The sequence below is a fragment of the Mauremys reevesii genome, linkage group 7, assembly GCF_016161935.1.
Source record: "Mauremys reevesii isolate NIE-2019 linkage group 7, ASM1616193v1, whole genome shotgun sequence".
NCBI lineage: Eukaryota > Metazoa > Chordata > Testudines > Geoemydidae > Mauremys > Mauremys reevesii.
Window position 1 is genome coordinate 49,411,716 of NC_052629.1, and position 21,481 is coordinate 49,433,196.

The 21,481-nt window shown below is 42.2% G+C and overlaps 1 pseudogene; it reads right to left on the bottom strand.

Moving 5' to 3' along the window:
* Positions 1-273: 273 nt before the first annotated feature.
* On the bottom strand, positions 274-7,872 carry LOC120369129 (annotated as a pseudogene).
* Between the last annotated feature and the right edge of the window lie 13,609 nt (positions 7,873-21,481).

Consider the following 21,481-nt stretch of genomic DNA (forward strand, 5'->3'; position numbering starts at 1 on the left):
AGTCCCTCATTGACAGTTACTGAGGTATGCAAAGTGAAAAAACAATGTTGGATTTTAAAGTAACAGTTCAATACTCCTTGAAAGGTATTTCACAACATGAATTTGATTTCAGGTCCATTTTAGTTCATTTCACTCCAGACTGATTTCTTGCATGTCATGGGGTGAATCCATTGTTTCCAAGTTTTATTTGTTTTAGTCTTGTTTTTGCTGCCAATGTGAGACAATTGAGAGAGAAGCTTATATTGGAAAAAAGATGCCAGAGTGAGTCTAATTTTCTAGACAGTTGAAAAAATTCTTTCCCCACAAATCTTGCAGCTTTAATAATTTTGTGTTATGCCCCAATATATTTTGAACTGCACAGAGCACTGGTGTTTATTGTGCATGTTTTTCATTTTGCTCCTTATTTATCTACCAGAAAACATTTATTGAAAAGCCCTCAACATTTTTTCCTGGTCTTCACAACTTTACTGTGATACCTGACCGGGATCCCAGAAGGTCCAGTTAGATAAACATCAAGCAGGTAGAGAGTCCCTGCTTCCAATCCCTTGATGGTCTGTGTGGTGACTGCTCGTCGTAGATTTATATCATAGAAATATTTGCACAGCACTTTCTCAGAGTTGTGTCTGGATTTAGGCCCGGTGCACCTGTCTGCGCTCCTCACCTCCATCCAAACTTGATCCTCTTTGATCCTTTTCTTGTACACACAGTACTTGCTCTGCTCTTGTGTTCCTAGCCAGGCAATGGTGACTGAATTGCAGGTCCTCAGTTTACTAAAGGACTTGATTTTTAAGCTTTCTGGAAGAAGTGGGAAGAAAGGCTTGTGGAAGTGAGAGGATACTTGAACTTTCACAGAAGAATTAGTATGGTCCATGGATCTTAGCTGCACCAAATACGTGTCCAGCAGCTTTCCCTTCAGTGAGAAATGTCTGAAGCCTGCAATGTTTTCTGAGGCCAGTACTTTGCCATTCCTTGCTATCTGAACCCCTACTTGGCCACTACAAGATTGAAAGGTGAATTGGATCTTCTTGTGTCTAGCCTGGTACTGCAAGCTGTAGAATTTCTGCTTTTTCCCATCCAGGATTAAATGAATTACCTTCCCATCCTTCAGCTCAATAACTTTAGGCTCAGGTTCCTCAAGAGTTCTTGCAAATGTTCCAGTGTAGGCAGCACTTGCATTAGTGAGGAGGTTGACTACAAAAACATCAAAGTAATATTGAGTGCTGGGTCTAAGGTTGGGCACTGTATAAGTATTCTTGGTGCCCATGCATATCTGCCTCACTTCCCCATTACTAACCCTGTTGATGATACTTAATTCACTATTGGACAATATCATCACCTGTTGATGGTCTAGAAAATATGGAAAGAGAGAAAGAGCTAGTGCTGGTGGTGATTTCATACCTGATGATCTGATAGCTGTCTCAGCTGCACATAAACTCTTGTAGTTGTGTTTTTCATTGACTAGAAGACAATACTGGATGTTTTCTTTGTGCTTTAAGACCGATGGGCTGTGTTTCCAAGCTAGAGTCACAGTTGCATGGTCAATACCGATAACATCTATGCGTGGATCTATTGGGAGTTCTGGATACAGATGCCCAGATGTTGTGTCAGTTGTTAAGTATACAGTAATGTGTGTGTCTCGTTCAACTGATAGGAACTCCAGCATATAGAAAGCAGAATAGGAAGACATACCCATATAAGTCTCCACAGAATTTCCTTTATAGTTAAATATCATGGACACCGAATTTGGAATCTTCTGAGATTTTGTGGCTTCAAGAGTGTCATAATCACCTGCACATGAAAAGCAGAACCCAATTGTTTTTCTTTTCATGCCCCACAACAATTCATCACTTAACTTCTCAGTTTTATTATTCACAGGCCAGAGAAATTCCTCTTGCTACTAGTATTTTATGCTTTAGTGGCTATTCTTTTAATACTGCAAGAGAGAATTAATTTTTTCAAAAAGACTATAAGTAAACTCCCAATTGCAAATATATTGACCTATATAGTACCAGATGGCATTGCAATATTCCACTTTCTGTCAGTGTTTCTTCCTGTACTTTACTTTAGGACACTGATATTTTGTGCAGAACGAGTTTCCTTTAGTCTGATTTTGTGTCTTTCCCGACCTTGTATGAACAAAAAAAGCCAGAGGCTTTGAAGGAATGCCCACTGAGCTAACTAGTCAAGTGCATCTCCCTGCTAATTAACATCTTGTTTCTGGCAGCATCTAGCTTTTTTAATAATTAAAAAAAAATTATTTTTTTAAACCTATGAAATGCTTCTGGAAATTATAAGAGAATTACGTTTTCTTTTAACTTGAGGGAAACATAGCTCCAGATTATTCTATGCCTATTGCCTTCGGACATCGTATTCCCAGGGAACTAGAATCTGACCCAAATTCTTCCCTCTGCTGCACATTGTTACGAAGAGCAGAAAAGAGGAAATACCAGCCCAAGAGGTCTGAGACACAAAGAAGGGTGTGAGACAGCTCTGTTAAGTACACTTCCCTCCCTCCTTGGTGATCTTATGGAACACTCTCCATTTGAACATTGTGTAGTTAGGGTCCTTGGGTTTTGGGGTGGGGTAGGTTCTAGTTGTTACTAGTGTAACTGGGGAGTAGCCACTCTATTTTCCATGCTCCCTTGGCAGCCTGGCAGATATCCCGGTGAGATTCCAGATTTACAAAGCTCATTGCATTGTTAACTCCCCCACCTCAGCTTCTCTTACACTTCCAAAAGAATACGGTGGCAGGAACAAGGGCCAGCACCCTCATCTGTGGCCATAAACTTGTCCTTTCCTTACACTACCCTGAGAAGAGAATGTGGCAGACCCTGAATTTTATCTTGCAGGACTCTATTGAAGTCAATGGCAAAAATATCATTTATTCCAATAGGGCCAGGATTTCACCTGTGGAGTTTTATTTCATATTTTTCCAAACCCACAGGTAAGTCCACAGGAAGGGAGATTTGGACCTATAACTTCAAGTCTGCCCAGGCCATTTTTGTTGGTGATGAGATTTCCTAGGTTGGTGGCACTTCTTATGAATGAGCTACTTTCCCTCCTGCATTGATCAGACAGATTTAAGGTTCCTTCCATTTAGCTCTTACCACGTGCTGCTTTTCCAAGGAATTTTGTTGATGCCTTATGTACCAGTATACTCCATTCAATGGGAACATCACAGGGTGTCACGGTTACCGTGAAAGGAGCAGGGGCTCTGTCTTCCTCCAGAATGAAACAGTACCTGAAAATGTGGATTAAAAATGAACTGAAGGCATTAAGAAACACAGTCATACTGCAGAATCCCAGCAGGTAAAGTAATTAGCCATTCAGACTGAAGATCTAAAAACTACATTCCACTGTAGGTAATAATGACAATTCTACTATTTGGTACATTAAGGCAATAGCCTAGAGAGTGCTCTAAATTTTCTTATGTAAAAAGAATACATACTGTGTTTCTTTCTACACCAAAAGATTTTCTTCAATATTGTCCATTTATTACCGGGTAGATGTATTCCACAATACTGACTTTTTAGACTCTATGGGACAAGTAAATACTATGGTATAATGGAATTAGGAAAGTGACTTCTATTAGAGCTCCATTCCCAGGCTAACACTAGGGAAACAAGCATGTGTTTTACCAAAATGTGATACCCAGGTTTCTTGCTTGGAGCAACTAACAATGGGTTCTGTAAGAATAATATAGTATCTGAGCATCACTCTGTCTTCCAAAGGTCTGAGACTAAGAGGATCCATTTCATATCTAGTTCTACTTGTTCTTGATTGGCAGTGTGAGGATGCTACTCCTCAGCTCTCCATCCCAACATGCCACTAGTTTCTCTAGTTGCAATGAGTCTACTTTGCTCATCTGGAGGCTTATACACAGCTTGAAGACATCCATGAAAGCTACTCGATACAAAATTTATATGGGCAGTGAATGCCTCCTACACATATGGAAAGTAGCTCCCACTCAATGCCCCAAAAGTTATGATTATACAGAGATTCAATTTCTTAACTTTACTTTTGCCTACTGATGGAAATGCACTTGAGTAGCACCACAAATATACTTGCCACTCTGCTAGCATACTGAATCCTCCCTGGAATCCTTAATCTAACCTAACAAGAGTTCAGTTTAACATATTTACTTTGAAAATTTGGCCCACTGTGTATCACTGGTACAAAGTGACATCGGTTCCTGAGTGATTCCAGTAAAGCCTAATCTCCAGCTTTACTCCTTTGCTCTTTGTCTGCTCAGTCTCTCAATGGACTGAGTATGGCCATAAAGACAGGTGGACTCTGTTAGATCACAGTACAATAAAATATAAGTAATTCTAGTTTTGTACTCATTGGTGAGATGTTATGGACACATAAGGTCACCTCAGAGAGTGTTTACGTATTTTCGGGGTATTGCTACTGGGCCAGAATTAAAATAGTTTGGGTTCCCACTGAGTATTTCCATATTTTTCAAATGTTTTGTCTTCTTTTAATTTAAACCTGGGCTCTGAATTTTCTGGTTTTATGTTTGATCTTTGGAAAACGATAAGGTTCTTGTGAGGCTTTCAGTGCTTATAATTAAGTGTGTACTTCAAGCCTTTATTCCAGCTGAACCAAGTTAAAAAAAATAATCTGGAAATCGATATGTACCTGTTAAACCACATGCTATAAACCCCTCTTTCTCTTAGAATTTCAATTTCTATGCCCCTTTAACAAGGCGAATTCTTAGGTTCATTCTTGTAGTCATAATTTTGTTATATAACGACATGTGCAGTGTCCTGTTTTCTTTCTGCACAGTGCCCATCAGGACTGAGCCATCTGGTTTACCCTCTGCTCTTTGACCATTCTGCTGGAATGTATATCAGATCTATTGACACTAATAATGTTGGTTAGTGTCCAAAGAGTATTTGGGCTGAATCTTGTTAAAGGAAATCTCTTCCCAGATATCTATCTGAGGTAGATACAGGGTACCAGATACACACACACACACACACACACACAGATTTGACTACATACAAAATTCACAGGCGTTTTGGGAAGTCCAGGTTAACCTTCAGTGGAATTTCTATATTAAAAATTCTTTTGATCTATGCAAGCTTTAGTACTGCTCATCAAATACACAACTAAGCATGCAGTACATCTGAAAGCTGATTTTCAGTTTTAAAGTATACACTTATTGTAATGATTTGGGTAGTTAATTTATTGAGGAAAAATATTTGCAACTGACTTTGGCCTGAGGCCCTCATGCTCCTACAGTTTTGTAGGTCAACTGATTAAGATATCACCTGGATATGCAGCAATAGCTATTCACTTCTGGAGCCTAATGTAAACTCAGCAGTAATTGCATCAATTAAGAGGTCTGCCAGATAGCCAAATAGGGAAAAATCTTACAATGAATATACGTAGCTGAAATCTATCTTAAAAAATCACTCCAGGTTCTAGTTAAGTTTTTCAACTAAGAAGGCAAAAAAAGAAAGAGAAGGCCGGAGGGAGATATTGGAAGATACTTTCAAAGGACAGCAATTTTGCATTGCTTGGCTCAGGATACTAAAGGTAGCACTGCCAGAGCATTGCAGGTAGGGAGTGTACAGCAATTATCTCCTTGATATTAGTGGTAGCAAGTCTGCCTGTGCCATAAGGCAGGAAATGAAAAACAACATATGCAAATTTGTATTGAATGATTTGCTCCTACCTTTTAGGTATATCCTTCAGCAGGTGGACTGTGGTTTCCTTACCATCTGCAAGAATCAGGGAATGATTACAGCTGAAGAGATTACTCTTGAAGCTGTGTTGGGACCTGGTGGGCACCTTTATCGAATGACACAAACACATGGCCACAAGAAGATGGAAAGGCAGGTAAATCCAGAATCTGAACATCTTCAGCACTACAAGTTGGGGTAATAAAAATGTATAGAGGTTGTTACCATTGAGGAAAACAAAACAAAACAAAACAACAACAAACACCTCTCCTTTCATGTACCTCTCATTGTGCTTTGCCAATAATCATTATTGTCACAAATGGTAAAAAATCAGGGTGCTGCAGAATGCTGCTAATCTGCACTTTGCTAAATAATTTATATTCATAGAGAAATGTCTCAGTCTCGTCCCAGCTCTCAGCAAAGATTAAATAGCAGAAGTTGTAGTAAGGTCTCATATGACCAAATATATGTATAATACAGTGCATGTATTGCATGAGTATAATATGAAGAAGAGAATTATCAATAAAACTAAAAACAGCTGACAAATGAATGGACAAAATACATTTGAACATACCTTATCCTGGCTTATTTATTGCATTAGTTCACTTGGTAATTTTACAGATTCAGTAATTTGCAAGGAGTCTCCCACTCACAAATTAGTGCTAATCTATTGTATTCCTAATGCTGCTGCCACCTGTGTTTTTTGTAATTCTATTATTATTTCATACTGATTGTAAATTCATCGGGATTACAGGTATGTGCACAGAAACCAAATGAGATAAAAGGGAAAAGAGTATATGGAGAAGAAGGTGGTAGACCCCAGGTGAGAGACATTGTGTTGGGACTTAGTAGATTTTAAATTCTTTGTGTCTTTTATTTAGAGGAAGCCTGTATTATAATGCAACGATTGGACAAATAGTTCTGAAATTCCAGCACTTTATATCGTCCTCCTTCCAGCATTCTTTCTCAGCAGGTGTACTTTAGGATGTTTCCAGTCAATCTCTGCAGTCTCTCAGTTTTAAACTAATGGTAGTTCGTGCCCATGTCCCTCTGATTCAGACTTTTAAAATGTCATATTTTCCCCTTTGCTGAGACACTTTATTATCTCCAGAGGATGTAGTCAAGGAGCGTCTGAGGCTTAGGCAAACTTTGCAGCACGGGGTCTGTGAAAATGCAGATGCTGTTAAAAATGGAACACCACACCTATGTTGTACAGAGCTACACAAATAAAAGGGTTAAGTAAGCACTGGAACTTTTTGCAGCGTATTATTGTGTTAGATTACTCATTATCCTCATAGTATTCTTCCATCTGCCTCACATTAATCTAAGGAGAGAGAGAGAGAGAGAAGAACAAGTCTCTTCAAAACTGATGTGAAATGCAGGGCAGTGCATTGGTAGGCAGGGGGTGCTCTGTGAGCAGTATCTCTTTTGAAAAAAGACAACCTCTTGCAATTTATAAGCAATAGGAAGGAGTAAAGACATCAGCAAACGTGATTATCAGCCAGTAAAAGAAGAGCGTATAAAAGAAAAATAATCTGGGACATGATGAATCCATGATTTATAATCTGTACAGTTTTTGTGACTGGCACTTTCCTGTTGTAGCCTGTGTTAAGAAGAACTCAGAAAGTCAAAAAGTCTACAGCTTAGCTGAGCTACTGCTCATTAACAAAAAATAATATTTATAAATGGAGCAGAGTTTTAATATTTCCATCTTGGTCCTGTACATTTAAGTATAGTTCTGAATCTATTTGCAGATTATCATGTGGAAAACTTGTTTTCATTGGTGATTTCCAAAATAACTAGTATATCTCACAGGCTATGATACTACAGAACATCCTATTTAACATCTTAATATCCTGTTCCATTCCATTTTGAAAATGTGTTACCATTTAAAACAACTGAGGAATTAAATATAGAACTATGCTAATAAGTCTAGCAAGTGTTGAGAAGATTATTCTTCCTTTTGATTACTTGTGTAAATCCCTTTTACAATAAAGCTTTTCCTCTGATGGTAACGTTTCTCTGTCACTTTTGCCATTCTTTTGTTCTAACTATAGCTTATTAGCTCAAAATTTAACCATGGAAGTATTTTTCTTTACCTTTTAATAAGGCATCCAAATTGCCCAGCACTTCAGAGTTTTTCACTCTTGCTGCTGTTTAAATGGTATTTTGCAAACAACATTCACATAGTGTCTGCAATATTTTGTTTTTTGCAGGGTTTTTTTTTGTCTAGGAAAGAAAAACAAACAAGTAAACAAATAAACAAACACCACACATAATCAGCTTATCCTTAATAGAACATCATCCTAAAGGCTGATTTCTCTTAATTACACAGACAACATACTGTCAGATTCTTGGAGATACCTTTTGCAAAAACAAACAAAACAAAAACTAAAAAAAAACAACTGCTCTTACCTATTGTGTTTATAGACAGATGCTCCTCAGACCACTCTCTTATTTGCAGAAGCAAAATAAAACAGAACAACATAGACTTTTCAGATCTCTGTAGATAGATGAAAACCAAAACTGTGAAACCAGTTTAACAGGACAGAATTGATTTTTCCATATGGCTCCCACATAGACTAACAAAAATGCCTGCAGTCTTTCAAAAGGGGAGCGTTTTTGTGTTTTTTGGTAACCTGTGTAATTTTGAAATCTTCAAAGTCTAAGTTGTTTCATTTCTCAAATGTCTTCTGTGGAAAAAAGTGCATGCATATATTCTCCCTCAGACAGTGAGACCTTATTCTTTGCACAAGGTGTCAGACTGTTAGAGCAGCCTAATCCCACCGGTGGCTGGCCAGAGATTGGGTCTTTGACAGAAATGCATGGAGAGGAGGAGGGGGTGAGAGAGAGAGAGAGTGTGAACACATTTAACTCCTTTTATTCCACAGTATTAGCCAGCTATGGGGCATAGCTATCTCTGCATGAAACTTATAGTGTTGTATTAATGGCTCTGTGATCCTTCTAAACTGCCCTTTGAGTATTCCCATCAATTCATATTCACAATCTCATTCAAACTGAATGCATCCCTTGAAATAGGAGGTGGAATGTGCAGTTTCTTAGACCTGAAATATCCCCAGCACTGGAGAAGTTTCATATTATTTCAGATGTATTTAGTTTCTGTATTTTTATGGCCCAAAGGGTGCCAATTCACACACAAAAGGAAGTGAGAAAAGTTATGAGGAAGGGACTGCTCTGAAATTTTTAAAACCAGTCTGGAAAGAACAATTCTGTGCAGAGATGTGCAGCTTTCTTGGATTCCTGAAGCTGTGTGGGAAAGAAACTCTAGAAGTCTATGGGCTAACTCTGGCTGGGAAGCCAGAGGAGAAAAGGTGCAGGGGAAAAAATTCACATAGGACACAAAAAAATTGCTTTTGCCATTGGGACTAGATATCACGCCCAGTAATACTCCATGGTCCCAAACAGGCATAGTACATCTGCACGAGGCCGGAGGCATGGCCAGGTCTCCTGGCTGCTTGTACTTCTTGGCATCTGTCAGCAGACATCGAGGGGAGGGGAGTGCATGTTGCTCTCTTTCGTGAGGATATATGTACTGTTTCTTAAAATCTGTGAAGGAAGTCAGGCAGTAGGAAGCTGGGTGAGGGTTTAGGATAGAACTATGTAGTAAAGCAGAAGGTGAGAGAGAAGTTTTAGGGAGAATATGGTTTTCCTTATTCTAAAGTTATTCAATGCTTGCAGGAAGTGACTCTTACTGTTATTCTTTACCACTGTCATTTTGAGCCAACATAAATAAGAAGTCAAGAAAAGGCCAAAATTCAACCCTCTGCAAGACTCTGAGATTGCTAAACGAGGAGTGGCCAACGTGGAGAGAGCATTTACTAGCTTCTGCATAACAAAGAAGCCTAACACAGAAATCAGCAAAATACAAGTCAGCTCATTCATTTATGCAATAGGGAGCAAAGCCAAAAATATGTGTAAATTGTTTGCCTTCATGGTGGAAGCCAATAAGCTATAACTATGTTATTGTTCTTAACATGTTTAATGAACATTTCTTTCCACAAAGAATCCATGAATGGCCTTGTTTTTACTAAAGGGTTGTAGAGAAAGTGTGGCACTATATGAACAAGCAGTGTATTGTGACTTTGCTATTGGTAAGGAAGAACACGTGGGAGATCATTTTAAACAAGGAGCTTTCAGAAAAACCACGTTTAATGTCTGTGCTAACTCCAGAACAGGCAATGCAATAGGAACAGCCCTCTGAGTTAATGAAATTGCAAGACACCTCATGAGGAAGCCAAGAAAGCATTGTGCAACTAGTAACCAATAAAATGTTTCCATGGTGAAAAAGAGGCACAAGAAAGAGAGAGCCTCTAAAGAACAAGACATTTCCTGAAATGTGGTAGGTGTGGCAAGGGAGAACCCAGGTAGATGAGATTTGCCCAGATAGTGAGAACATGTGCAAGGAATATATGATAATAGGACATTGGGAGAGTATCAGTTACATCAAAGGAATCAGGGGGCCTTTTCCCTGAGATCTGTAGAGATTCTTGGGCAGAAGTGTCTAAATAGACTTTTAAGGAGATGCACCCTAGCCTGAAGTAGGAGCAGCACAGAGTAGAGCCCAGTGGCCCAAAGGATAGACATGTTGATTAAGTCAATTCAATGTCCACAGAAGATACAAAAGCAAGGAAGGCATGTTTGACACATGTGTCATTAATGGAGTGGGCCCACTACAATTACTCTCTCAGACCACTTCATAGCTATTGACATAGGACTACCAGTGAAGTCAATGGGAGTCTTTGAGTGGGTGTGAATGTTTATGTGGAGGCACAGACTATGGGAAGGCATAAAAACACTAGGGGCCCACAGTTTGGTCCTATGAATTTCTGGAGGGACAATGCCCCCACCTTGCAACTCACCTCCTGGATGACAGATGGTTATGCCACTTTAATAGACGAGCTGATACTCTAGGTAATTATCCAAGTATAGGCAAGTCCTTCAGAACCCTTCCCATTCTGCACTGAGAATTATAGTCCATGAAAATCTGTTGCCACATTAAAAATGTTTTGGGGAAAAAAGGAAATCTAGCTCTTCAGTTAATGGCTGGCAGGTGTGTTGTGAGTATTTATTTCTATAAACTACTTTCATCCTTGGGTGCAAAGTGCTATAGCTAGTTGTAGTATAATAATTCTAATAAACTACATAATTACCTCAACTGGGCTGGAAGGGGCACACATAAAATACTGTTTCTTTAGAACTCCCCAGTTCCAAGCAAAGTCAAGGATCGTGATACAACACTTAACAGAGGGGGAGTAAAATACAGAATCCATTATTTTTGGTTTTCACAGCAAGGTATCCATGTTATATGCTCATTTAATGATTGGGAATCTAAGGGCCAGAGCCTCCACTGGTGTGAACTGGCAATGGAGCAAATCAGCAAAATGGAGCTATGCTGCTTTATACGAATGGGGGGGGGGGGCTTGCCCTAAATGTTCGGGTATTCCCCTTCTGGATTACTGCTAACAAAGGTGCAAAACATGGTGGAGCTTTTTGTTATGTGGCTACCTGACACAGACCTTCCTAACCCAGTTCACATAGATCTCCAAACGGCCATCTGATGAGAATGCTCTAGAGTGGCTACCAGCCTGTGTTTAAAGATCTAAAGGAGGAAAGTTCTGTGCTATGTTACTGATCCCCTCAGATGGTCATTCTCCCTTCCAAAAACTCCTGCTGTGTATTGCCTGGGTCAGATTGCAATGGAGAGAGAGGGAAATGTTTTCATGTTTTTGCTACACTAACTTTGTTGGGTTAATTCTGTGCCTGATCGATTGTGGCATTGTATTATCTAATACACCTGATATTTTCATATCTGGCAAGCTACCATATTTTGTTTCTGGCAAGAAATATGACTTCCAACTTGTTTAAATGAATATAGAAAGAAGGTACCTCTTTAGAATTCCCACCTGCTAACTGGTTGGAATCACTATCTGCCAGCTACCTGAATTAATATGTCCTTGGATGGTTAACACACATGATTAATATTCCTGTTCAGAAACAAGATCATTTTAGATACCCTCTAGGGCTCAAGCAAGTATTATATCTCCCTGTGAGGCTGTGACAGGGACGTGTGAACGAAATTCTGGTGATTAAAAAGCACTCACATGTCGGACTTGGAGTATATGGTCCTAATGGCTGGAACAGTTGTTCCTATTTCTTTTATGTTTTGTCAAACACTGGCAATGCATAAACACTCTGAGGATTGTCCAATAAGGGCAAGCTGAGCCTGTTCCAAATCAGAGAAATTAATATGCTGTAGGTATAGGGAGCTTCATGTAGAAAAGAGGAAACAAGCTAGACTGTCCAATACTAATTTTTTCTTGTAGTATGTGTCCGTTTGTTAGATTTTTTTTAAGTGTAGATTGTTTTGACTGGCATAGCTGTTGTCCTGGCATCCTCTATTAGCTTTATGAGAGCAGAACCCATTGCTTTTTCATGTTCTGGCTCCAATGTGCCCACTCCGGGGTATGCCTATGCTGTGTGTAAAGTTGTCTGTGGCATTATGTGGCTCTGACTACAATAGCTGTTAAAAATACAAGTGCAGATTTTTCCTTTCGGCAGCCTCATTTCTGAAGAATTCGTCTTTGTTTTTATATTTTACAATTATTTTTTTTTCTGCTCAGGTCTGACCTATTAACTAAGCAAACTAAACTCAGCTTTGAACAGTATTTTAGTAGGAAACCACACACACACACACGAAACTAATCTCAGCTTTGAAGAGTATTTTAGTAGGAAACTATCTAACAGACACCCCCCTCCCCGCAAGTGGTCTGGGAGATATGGGGAGGAAAAGGGTTACTGAGCAAGGTATGGAGTTTACAGAAGCTGGGAGATTACTTCTCAGACTCGCTGTATCAGATTTAATAGGAAAATTCCTTATTATTTATGACAGACTTTGTTCCTCAACAAGGGTAAAGTCAGTCCAACAGAATAATGTGCCAAGTCCTCAGCCAGAATTCAAGTCCTGCACTATGATACTAACAGCTTCTTCATAAATTAAAGAGAAAAACATATTGAAGGACCTGGGCTGCTATCAAGTATCAAGGGGTAGCCATGTTAGTCTGTATCCACAAGGAGTCCGGTGACACTTTAAAGACTAACAGATTTATTTGGGCATAAGCTTTCGTGGGTAAAAAACCTCACTTCTTCAGATGCAACTGCTATATTCATTTCCCTTCCTCTCTCCCACCCTGGAGTGCTTAGTGTTTTAGGTTAATTTCTGTTAAATCATGCCTTAGAAACATACATAAAACTCCCACCTGAGCCAACAAAAGCAACAAAACCTTTATTTTGTATATATGTGCAAAAGTGATGGATGTTTCTCATCTTAACATAATCTGAGCGACTCCAAGGAACTTCAGTTGAAAAGGTCACAGAAAGAGAAAGGCAACTTTGCCCATAATCGGTGTCATTTTAATAGGGTAATCCTATATTTTGTTTTTAGCTAGTGTGTCACTGTCATACATGTCATGGGATTAAACTATTATAAATAGAACTAATCCACCATAAAACACAATTAAAGAGGAATGTCCATGTATTTTATACGGCAGAGGTTCTCAAATACTGATATGAGCTTCTTTTTAACAAGTTGGAAAGAAACAGGCACCTCTGAGCAACCAGACTATTTCATTTGATTCAAGTACAGGGCTGCCAAATCTCATTTATCTGCAGGGAGACTCCCTTGTTTTGCATTAGTCTGAAGACATTTTTACAGCACCTCCACTCTGAAGGAGAAGTATTTTCTTTGTGTGTGTTTCAATGAGACATTTAAACTCTTGTTCAGACTTTGTGGAAAGCATCTTTCTTCATGGAGCTGTGACAATTTGAACGTAGCCAATATTTCTACCATTTAGCTTCACTGACAGTAGCAGTTGGTTCTGAAGAGCCCTAAAATTTAAATAGCATTTGATATTCAGGATGTTTTGTATCAGTTTGTCTGTCCCAAACCCTCCAATACAGCTGGCAGAGAAGGAGTTAACAACTGTCCTCTTTTTTAGTCTTTGCTGGCTTTGAGTCATTGGCATCCCATCTGTTCCAGACGCTGTCCGTAATTCTTCCCAGCATTCTCCAGGGAAGGCAGTACAATACCCAGGAATTTTAACAATCCTAAACAGATCGGGGGCCACATATGGAGCAAAATGATTAGATTATAAGAAAAAGTATACATTAAAAAACAAATTACGAGGAGTGATAAAGTCCCATTTCCTACTCAAGAAAATCCCTTTCCAAGCAGACAAGTAATAGGTCACTTTGGCAAAGATTTTCATGTAAGGGATTTTACAGTTTCTCGAGTGAGCTTGAAGGTTTGAACTGGGTTAGTGTATATGGTCCACAGGGAGCTTGGGGTAATGGATAGTGGAAGGGAACAGAGGTGGAGAAAAGGGTGCCTTTATTCAGGTGGAAAACCTTAATCACACAGTGATTCCCAAACTGCTCTAAAACCAAGCCCATGCACTCCCTTCCTGACCTTTCCACTAACAAAGAAATGACTATAACATAAAGCTTAGCTCAAGCCTTCTCCTGTGCTTCTCTGCTCCGAGGGCCTGTTCATCTATCTGAACTACTGAGCACACACCCTGAACTTCTCTAGAGTGCCATTCTCACTGCCCTTATATCCGTAGGGGGTACCAAACCACCTGCTTCCTCAGTGAGTTGCAGACCCCACATCCCTTCCTCCATCAGGATCAACAGTAACACCTGTTAGCAGGGTGGGGGGTTCCAGGCAAACTCGGCCAGCCAGATACAGGGTCCTTCTAGTTTTATTTCTAGAGATTTTAAGCGTTTAGAGTTATTAAAGACAGAGGTGGATTAAGGTTTCCTGGGGACCTGGGCCAAAGCAAGTTGGGGGGGGGGGCTCTCCACTCCTTCTGCCTGTGGCCCCGCTCATGGCCCCACCCTGTTCTGCCCCTTCCCCTCTGCGGCCCAGCCCTGTTCCGTCCACATCCCACCCCATCTGTCCCTCTACTGCAGCCCTAAGACTGGAGAAGCTCTATCCCACCCACAGCAGGGAGTGAGAGCTCCCCTATCCCTCAGGCCATGGCAGGGAGCTAGAGCTCTTCCAGTCCTGGGCCGCAGCCGGGGTCTGGGCACTGGGGCTTCCCCCACAGCTTGGCACTTCTGCTGAGAAGTGGGGTCGGAGTCTGGGGGGGGTCATTTTTCTGGGGCCCCCCAATTGGCTTGGGCCCCTGGGCACAGGTCCGTCATCCCTAATCCACCACTGGTTAAAGAGGCTGAAGACTCCAACTTTCCCTTACACCTTCTCTGATCCCCTACACTCCACTACCCTATCCACCAGATCTCCCCTGCCCCCCTTTCCCCATGCCTGTTGAGATCCTTGCATACCTCTCACTCCTTTCCATATGCCCTACCTTGTTCCCTGGCATACCTCCTGTCTCCCACTCCCACTACCATGTTCCCTGTGCATTGCTCCCTTCCAGGGCCTCCACTCCATGTTCCCTTCCATACACCCTCTGTGTCCTCCCCCGGCTCACTCACCAGACTCCACCGCACCCAATCTTTTGCACCTCCTCCATTCCTCCTCTTCACCTCCATCCCAGGTTCTACACTTCCCCCGCAACAGTGTTTCTTTCCCTACCAATGTCCTGCCCACCTCTGTGTGTCCTTCCTCCTGCATCTCTCCAAGCCCCCTCTTTCTGCTTCCAGAAAACACAGCTCCATACTACCCTCATGTGCACCCAGTCTACTTCCCCTCTCTGTGGGCTGTTCCTCTTGAGCTCCTTCCTGACCTTCTGCCCTGACACATCCACCCCGGTCCATGGTCCTCACCTCTGGCTTGGGGTTACCACCTGGCCAATTTTTTTATGGATTTGCCAGTTGCCAGAAATATCATTTAATCTGCCAGTATTTTTTATGTGAGTCTAAAGATTTGCATTATTATCACAGTACACTGGAATATCTAATGTTAAAAGTTTCGGTGTCCAGCTAAAGATGCTGTAGTGTTCCCACTTCTTCTGTTTAATTGATAACAAATCAAAATTGGTGAAAATACAGCAGCTGTCTGCCCACCAACATGCAAGCACAACCCGCGTGTGTGTGAGAGAGGGTTTGAGTCACGCGAGGGTGAGGAGATATGCAGTGTTATTAATCTTATCTATATGTGTTCTCTCTAGATACTATAGTGGCTGTTGAAGGGGGGGTTGCAGAGTTGCCTTGTGGTTGGGGATAGGCTTGCCAGGTGTGGGGGAGTGGGGGCCAGTTTTTTTTGCATTTCAAACGTAGTAACCCTACTCTGGCTTAGCCCTGCAGCTGCTCCGGCAGCAAAGCCTGCAGTCAGCAGTAGACCATTTCTAATACTGATATCTTAAATATTGTTCTTTTTACAACTCTTGGGACGCTGAAGTCATCCCTGCCCAGTGGCTGTGCAAAGGGGCCACAAAATAGTAATAAGATCCTCCTGGGGAATACCCCCATAGAGGAGGTCTCCCCAGCAGGCACAGAGCGGACATAGCTAGCTCTGCCCTGCCTCTACCACAAGAGCCTCAGCATAAGAGTTTTGCTTTGGGTGTTTTGGTGGGGACAAAGGGGAGGGTTTCCCACATAGAGAAGTACTTGTTTTGTTCTGCAGTTTCACCAAGCTCCAGTCATTAAGTCGTAGAGTTTAAGACCAGAAGGGACCACCTGATCATCTAGAGTCTCTTGGATATCACAGGCCACCAATATCACCCATCTCCTGCACACTAAACCCAACAACTGAAATTAGACCAAGTATTACAGCCCTCTGGAGATTAGACTGTTATGTGCCACGGACGGAGTATAGGAGGGACCAGGGTGCACCACATCCTGATTCCCATGCAGTGGCAGGGAAATGATTGAGACATAGCAGTGACCTGCACCCACACACTGCAGAAGAAGGTGAAAAACCCAAGGGTCACTGTCAATCTGATCCGAGGGAAAATTCCTTCCCAACTCCACATATGGTGATCAAGTAGACCCTGAGCATGTGAACCATAACTTGCCAGCCAAGCACCTGAGAGAGAGTGAATGTTCAGTGCCACTGGGACCTCCCCATCCAGTGTTTTATCTCTAGCCATGGCAATCCCTGATGCTTTGTATGAATGAGATTGAAAAAGCCTCCCAGAATACACTGGGGAGGAAAAAATCCCTTCCTGACCCCTGCTGATGGGCAGCAGAAATCCTCAAGCATGAGATTTTAGGAACCTAAGGGCTTGTCTACATTACCTGCTGGATCAACGGGCAGCGATCAATCCAGCGGGGGTTGATTTATCGCGTCTAGTCTAGACACGATAAATCAACTGACGAGCGCTGTCCTATCGACTTCTGTACTCCACCAGGGCAAGAGGCACAGGTGCAGTTGACGGGAGAGCATCAGCTGTCGACTTACTGCAGTGAAGACACTATGGTAAGTAAATCCAAGTACGTTGACTTCAGCTACGTTGTTCACATAGCTGAAGTTGTGTAACTTAGTTCAATTTCCCTAACTGAGCCCCAGGGCTGTTGAGCTCAGCTCCCTACCACTGACAGCCCAGTTACGATACTGTAGTCCTAAACAAACATAGCACTAAGCAGTATGGCAGGCTAGAGAGAGTAGGAATTCCTGTAGCAGGACACATGAATTATCTGTCTCGCGCTTTATCTTATCTCTGACATTGGTCTATACTTCAGAGGAAGATGGAAAATCTTTACCATGGCATAACTGCACATCCAATATCGGTGATTAACAACAGGAATTGGAGCCAGATAGTTTACTAGGACATTTGCACTATTGTTTTTTTTTAAACTAAATTGTTCAAAATTTACAAGTTATTTTATAGAGTTTTTATTTTTTCACGGGGAAGGAGAAATGTGTCACTGGAGTGGAGTTCACATACAGGCTATTTACACAATTTATCAATTATGAATTTGAACACTGACCCTTCTTGGTGCTCTGTGTCATTTTATGATGAAATGGAACAACTCTCTCTGCTTCCACCTTGTGTCTGGCACAATATTTATGTTTACATTTCAAACCTGTTTTCAGCAGCAATAACTCTCAGTTTGGTGGGGTGCAGGAAATGCCTGAGAAGGTCCCCTTGCAGTATTTTTCTCAGATGATTCCACTGGAGAGTTTATGGGAGGGGGAAGGGAGGCAGGAAAGAGAGATGTTCACCTGAAAAACAGGCAGTCGTTTGCCTCCAAACTCTGCAGAGCTCAGGGTATCCACAAGAGTTACAGAGCCTCTTGCCCTCATCTCTGGTCCCTGGCAGTGTGGTTCGTTTCCATTTGCCCCCACCATTGCTTTATTAAGCTACCCCATGAAGGTTCTGTGGCATGAAGACTGACTGTGGAAAATTAATGATGACCCAAGCTCTAATGGAGTTACTGATGCTTTCTGTATATGCGTGTATGTGTGTGTATAATATACTTTGCCCTAGTCCATTGCTCCATGCCAGCCAACTCCGTTTCCACATGCAAATCCCAGACATCATGGAGAACCTCTAGAGAGTCTTATTTTGGAGTAGGGGGAGGGTGATAGTGTTGTGGAGGCAACTCACACCTACTCCTGTACAGGATGCTGGGAGAGTTCCCTTCTGTAGAGTGGTTACTGGGATGGGATTTACATAAAGTCTGATACAAATATAAACAAAGAAAGCACAACAGCAAAATCACATCAGTCTCATTCAGTGTTTTCCCCTTGCTGACCCAGATGCATGTGTGCTGAACTCAATCTGCCTTAAACCCCATTTCTGATATTAGATTAACTCCAGTGTTGCCTGACATTCAAGATTTATCCTTTACAGCACACTCATTTATTTTTATGATTTGGTCAGCAGGGGTTTGAGATAAATCTCCTCTTCAGATTACAGTGTGAAATGGGACATTTGCACCCAGTTAGCACTTCCTATCAGCACACAAGCAGAACATGGGGGAGACCAATCAGAATTTGACTGTGGCAGCATGGGAAGTCTCTGAGGCCAATCAGTATGTGACATTCTGGCTGCCAACACCACTGCAGACCAACCATACTATGGGCTGAATAATAGGCTGGCAAAACGCAATCAGAATGTCAGATGATGTTTGACTGGGTACTTTGCATCAAAGTGAATCTTCAACTAGCGTAAAGTATTTTTTCTAGAGGACACTTTGGAGAGTCCAACCTAGATGTTTGTTTTAAAGGGCTGCTGGAAATTGCATTCAGCTGCCTATGGCCCCCAAGTACTGTTCCAATGGCCAAGGATAGCTGGAGTGCAGACCCGTACCCTTTTCCCCTGGCCATGCCCCTTACCACAGGGGTTTGGAGATGGATGGTGTGGGTCACTGCACTGGCTCTATGCCACCCTGGGCTTCCCTTTACACCAGCAGAATCCCCAAGTAGCCTCTTAAACTGACTTTATGCCACTTTGCACTGCTCCCTAGCAGGGCCAAGAATCTATTTTTGATTCTGGTGATGGCAAGAAGCTTTTGGGTCAAAATCTCCTCCTCAGAAGAGCAAAAGAAGGGGGATTGCTAAAAACTCCAGATTTGTGTTTTGTGAGGCTCAGTTGAATTCCTTTCTTGGTTTGATACTCTTTTCACCATGTAGACATGTATATCAGTTTGGGGCCTTTTTCATTGGTATCTGTACAATATGAGGAGTGACAATTAAAATGAGAAGTTGTTGAATATTGTGGCACACTGTCAGCATCTTGGCAACTTGCTGGAGTCTGAGTATCGCTTCTGATTTGCACAGAATTTTACTTTTTTTCTTTTGTATTTTCCTGATATCACTGGTGGGTAGAGTTCACCAACCCTAACCCTAACTCACACGAGGTAGTGTGATGTAGTGCAGTGGTTCTCAACCAGGGGTCCAAGGCCCCTTAGGGGGCCGTGAGCTGGTTTCAGGGAGGCCTCCAGGCAAGGCCAGCATTCAGGGGCGGCTCTAGCCATTTCGTTGCCCCAAGCACGATGGCATGCCACGGGGGCGTTTTGCCAGTCGCCGGTCCCCCGGCTCCAGTGGACCTCCCGCAGACGTGCCTGCGGATGCTCCACCGGAGCCGCGGGACCAGCGGACCCTCCGCAGGCACGTCTGCGGGAGGTCCACTGGAGCCGCCTGCCGCCCTCTCGGTGACCAGCAGATTGCCCCCCGCGGCATACCGCCCCAAGCACGCGCTTGGCGTGCTGGGGCCTGGAGCCGCCCCTGCCAGCATTAGACTCATTGGGGCCCTGGGCAGAAAGCCAAAGCCCTGCCACATGGGATTGAAGCCAGGGCCCTGAGCCCCGCCAGCCGAGGCTGAAGACGAAGCCTGAGCAATGTAGCTTTGCGGGGCCTCCTGTGGTGTGGGGCCTCAGGCAATGCCCTGCTTGCTATCCCCTAACGCCAGCCCTGGCTTTTGTATGCAGAAAACCCATTATTGTGACACAGGTGGGCCATGGAGTTTTTATAGCATGTTGGGGGCCTCAGAAAGAAAAAAGTTGAGAAGCCCTGATCTAGTGGATAGGGTGCTAGTGAGGGGGTCAGGAGAATTGGGTTCTCTTCCCCACATGGCTGCCAATCTACTGTGTGACTGATTGCAAGTCACTACTCAATGGCACTACTTCCCCTGCCACTCTTCATTTGTCTTGTCTATTTAGAATGCAAGTTTTTTTGGGCAGGGACTGTCTTATTATTTGTATGTACAGGACTGAGCATAATGGGGCTCTGATCTCAGCTAGGGGCTTGTAGGTGCTATTGTATAAATAATAAAATCATTGCGAGATTTGGCTGCATGTTTGCAAATTGCTGTAGATCCTCTGATAAAATATTACGGCTAACTGCCCCACAGTTCGGACTCCGGGGGTCTGAATAGCAGTGCGCTCCAAAGTGCTGCGCTGTAACTCCCCCATGTAGATGCTGTGGGCGCGAATTAAAAAGTTTCTAGTTTGCATTAGTGTAATCCTGTTTGAAGAGGACTATGTTAATGTGAACTAGGAACCTTTTAGTTTGTGCCCACATGCCATTCATCAGGCTAGTCTGCCACGTGCAGTCACAAGTCACTGGTTGCAGAAGGCAGCTTCTAAAGAAAGTTTGCAGACAAAACCAAAACTGTCTAGTAAACAGCATGGTTTCTATCTCTTCCTCTAGTCCCATCTTATGAAGGGTGGACTAAAGATATCATAAAAAGAACAGGAGTACTTGTGGCACCTTAGAGACTAACAAATTTATTTGAGCACAAGCTTTCGTGGGCTACAGCCCACTTCATTGGATGCCTAGAATGGAACATATAGTAAGAAGATATATATACATACAGAGAACATGGAAAAGTGGAAGTAGCCATACCAACTGTAAGAGGCTAATTAATTAAGATGAGCTATTATCAGCAGGAGAAAAAAAACCTTTTGTAGTGATAATCAAGATGGCCCATTTTAGACAGGAGATCAAGAAGTACATCATGGCATGAGTGCAGGCTGATTGACCATGGCATGAAAATTGTGGGATGTGATATGTACAACTGCATGACCAACTTTCCCTCTGTATTTTCTGGTTTTCAGAAGTTTGAGTTTTGCTTAGCTTAATGTTCTGCAAAGAGTTGGCATACCACCAAGCAATGTCGCTCACCCTCCACCCCCCCGCCATTGAATTCATGTCATTGTTTATAGAAAAGTATCACAATCCCTACCCAGCAGCTTAGACTGTTCTGCACATGGGAATACAGTGCAAATCAGGTATAGAATATGTGTGTCATTTGAAGATGTGGTGGGACATGGAGTAAACAGACGGTGATCGTTAAAAAGTATAAATGCAGGAGGATAAATGAGCAGAATTGTGAGCCTCACGGGTGGGATTTAATTATTTCAAC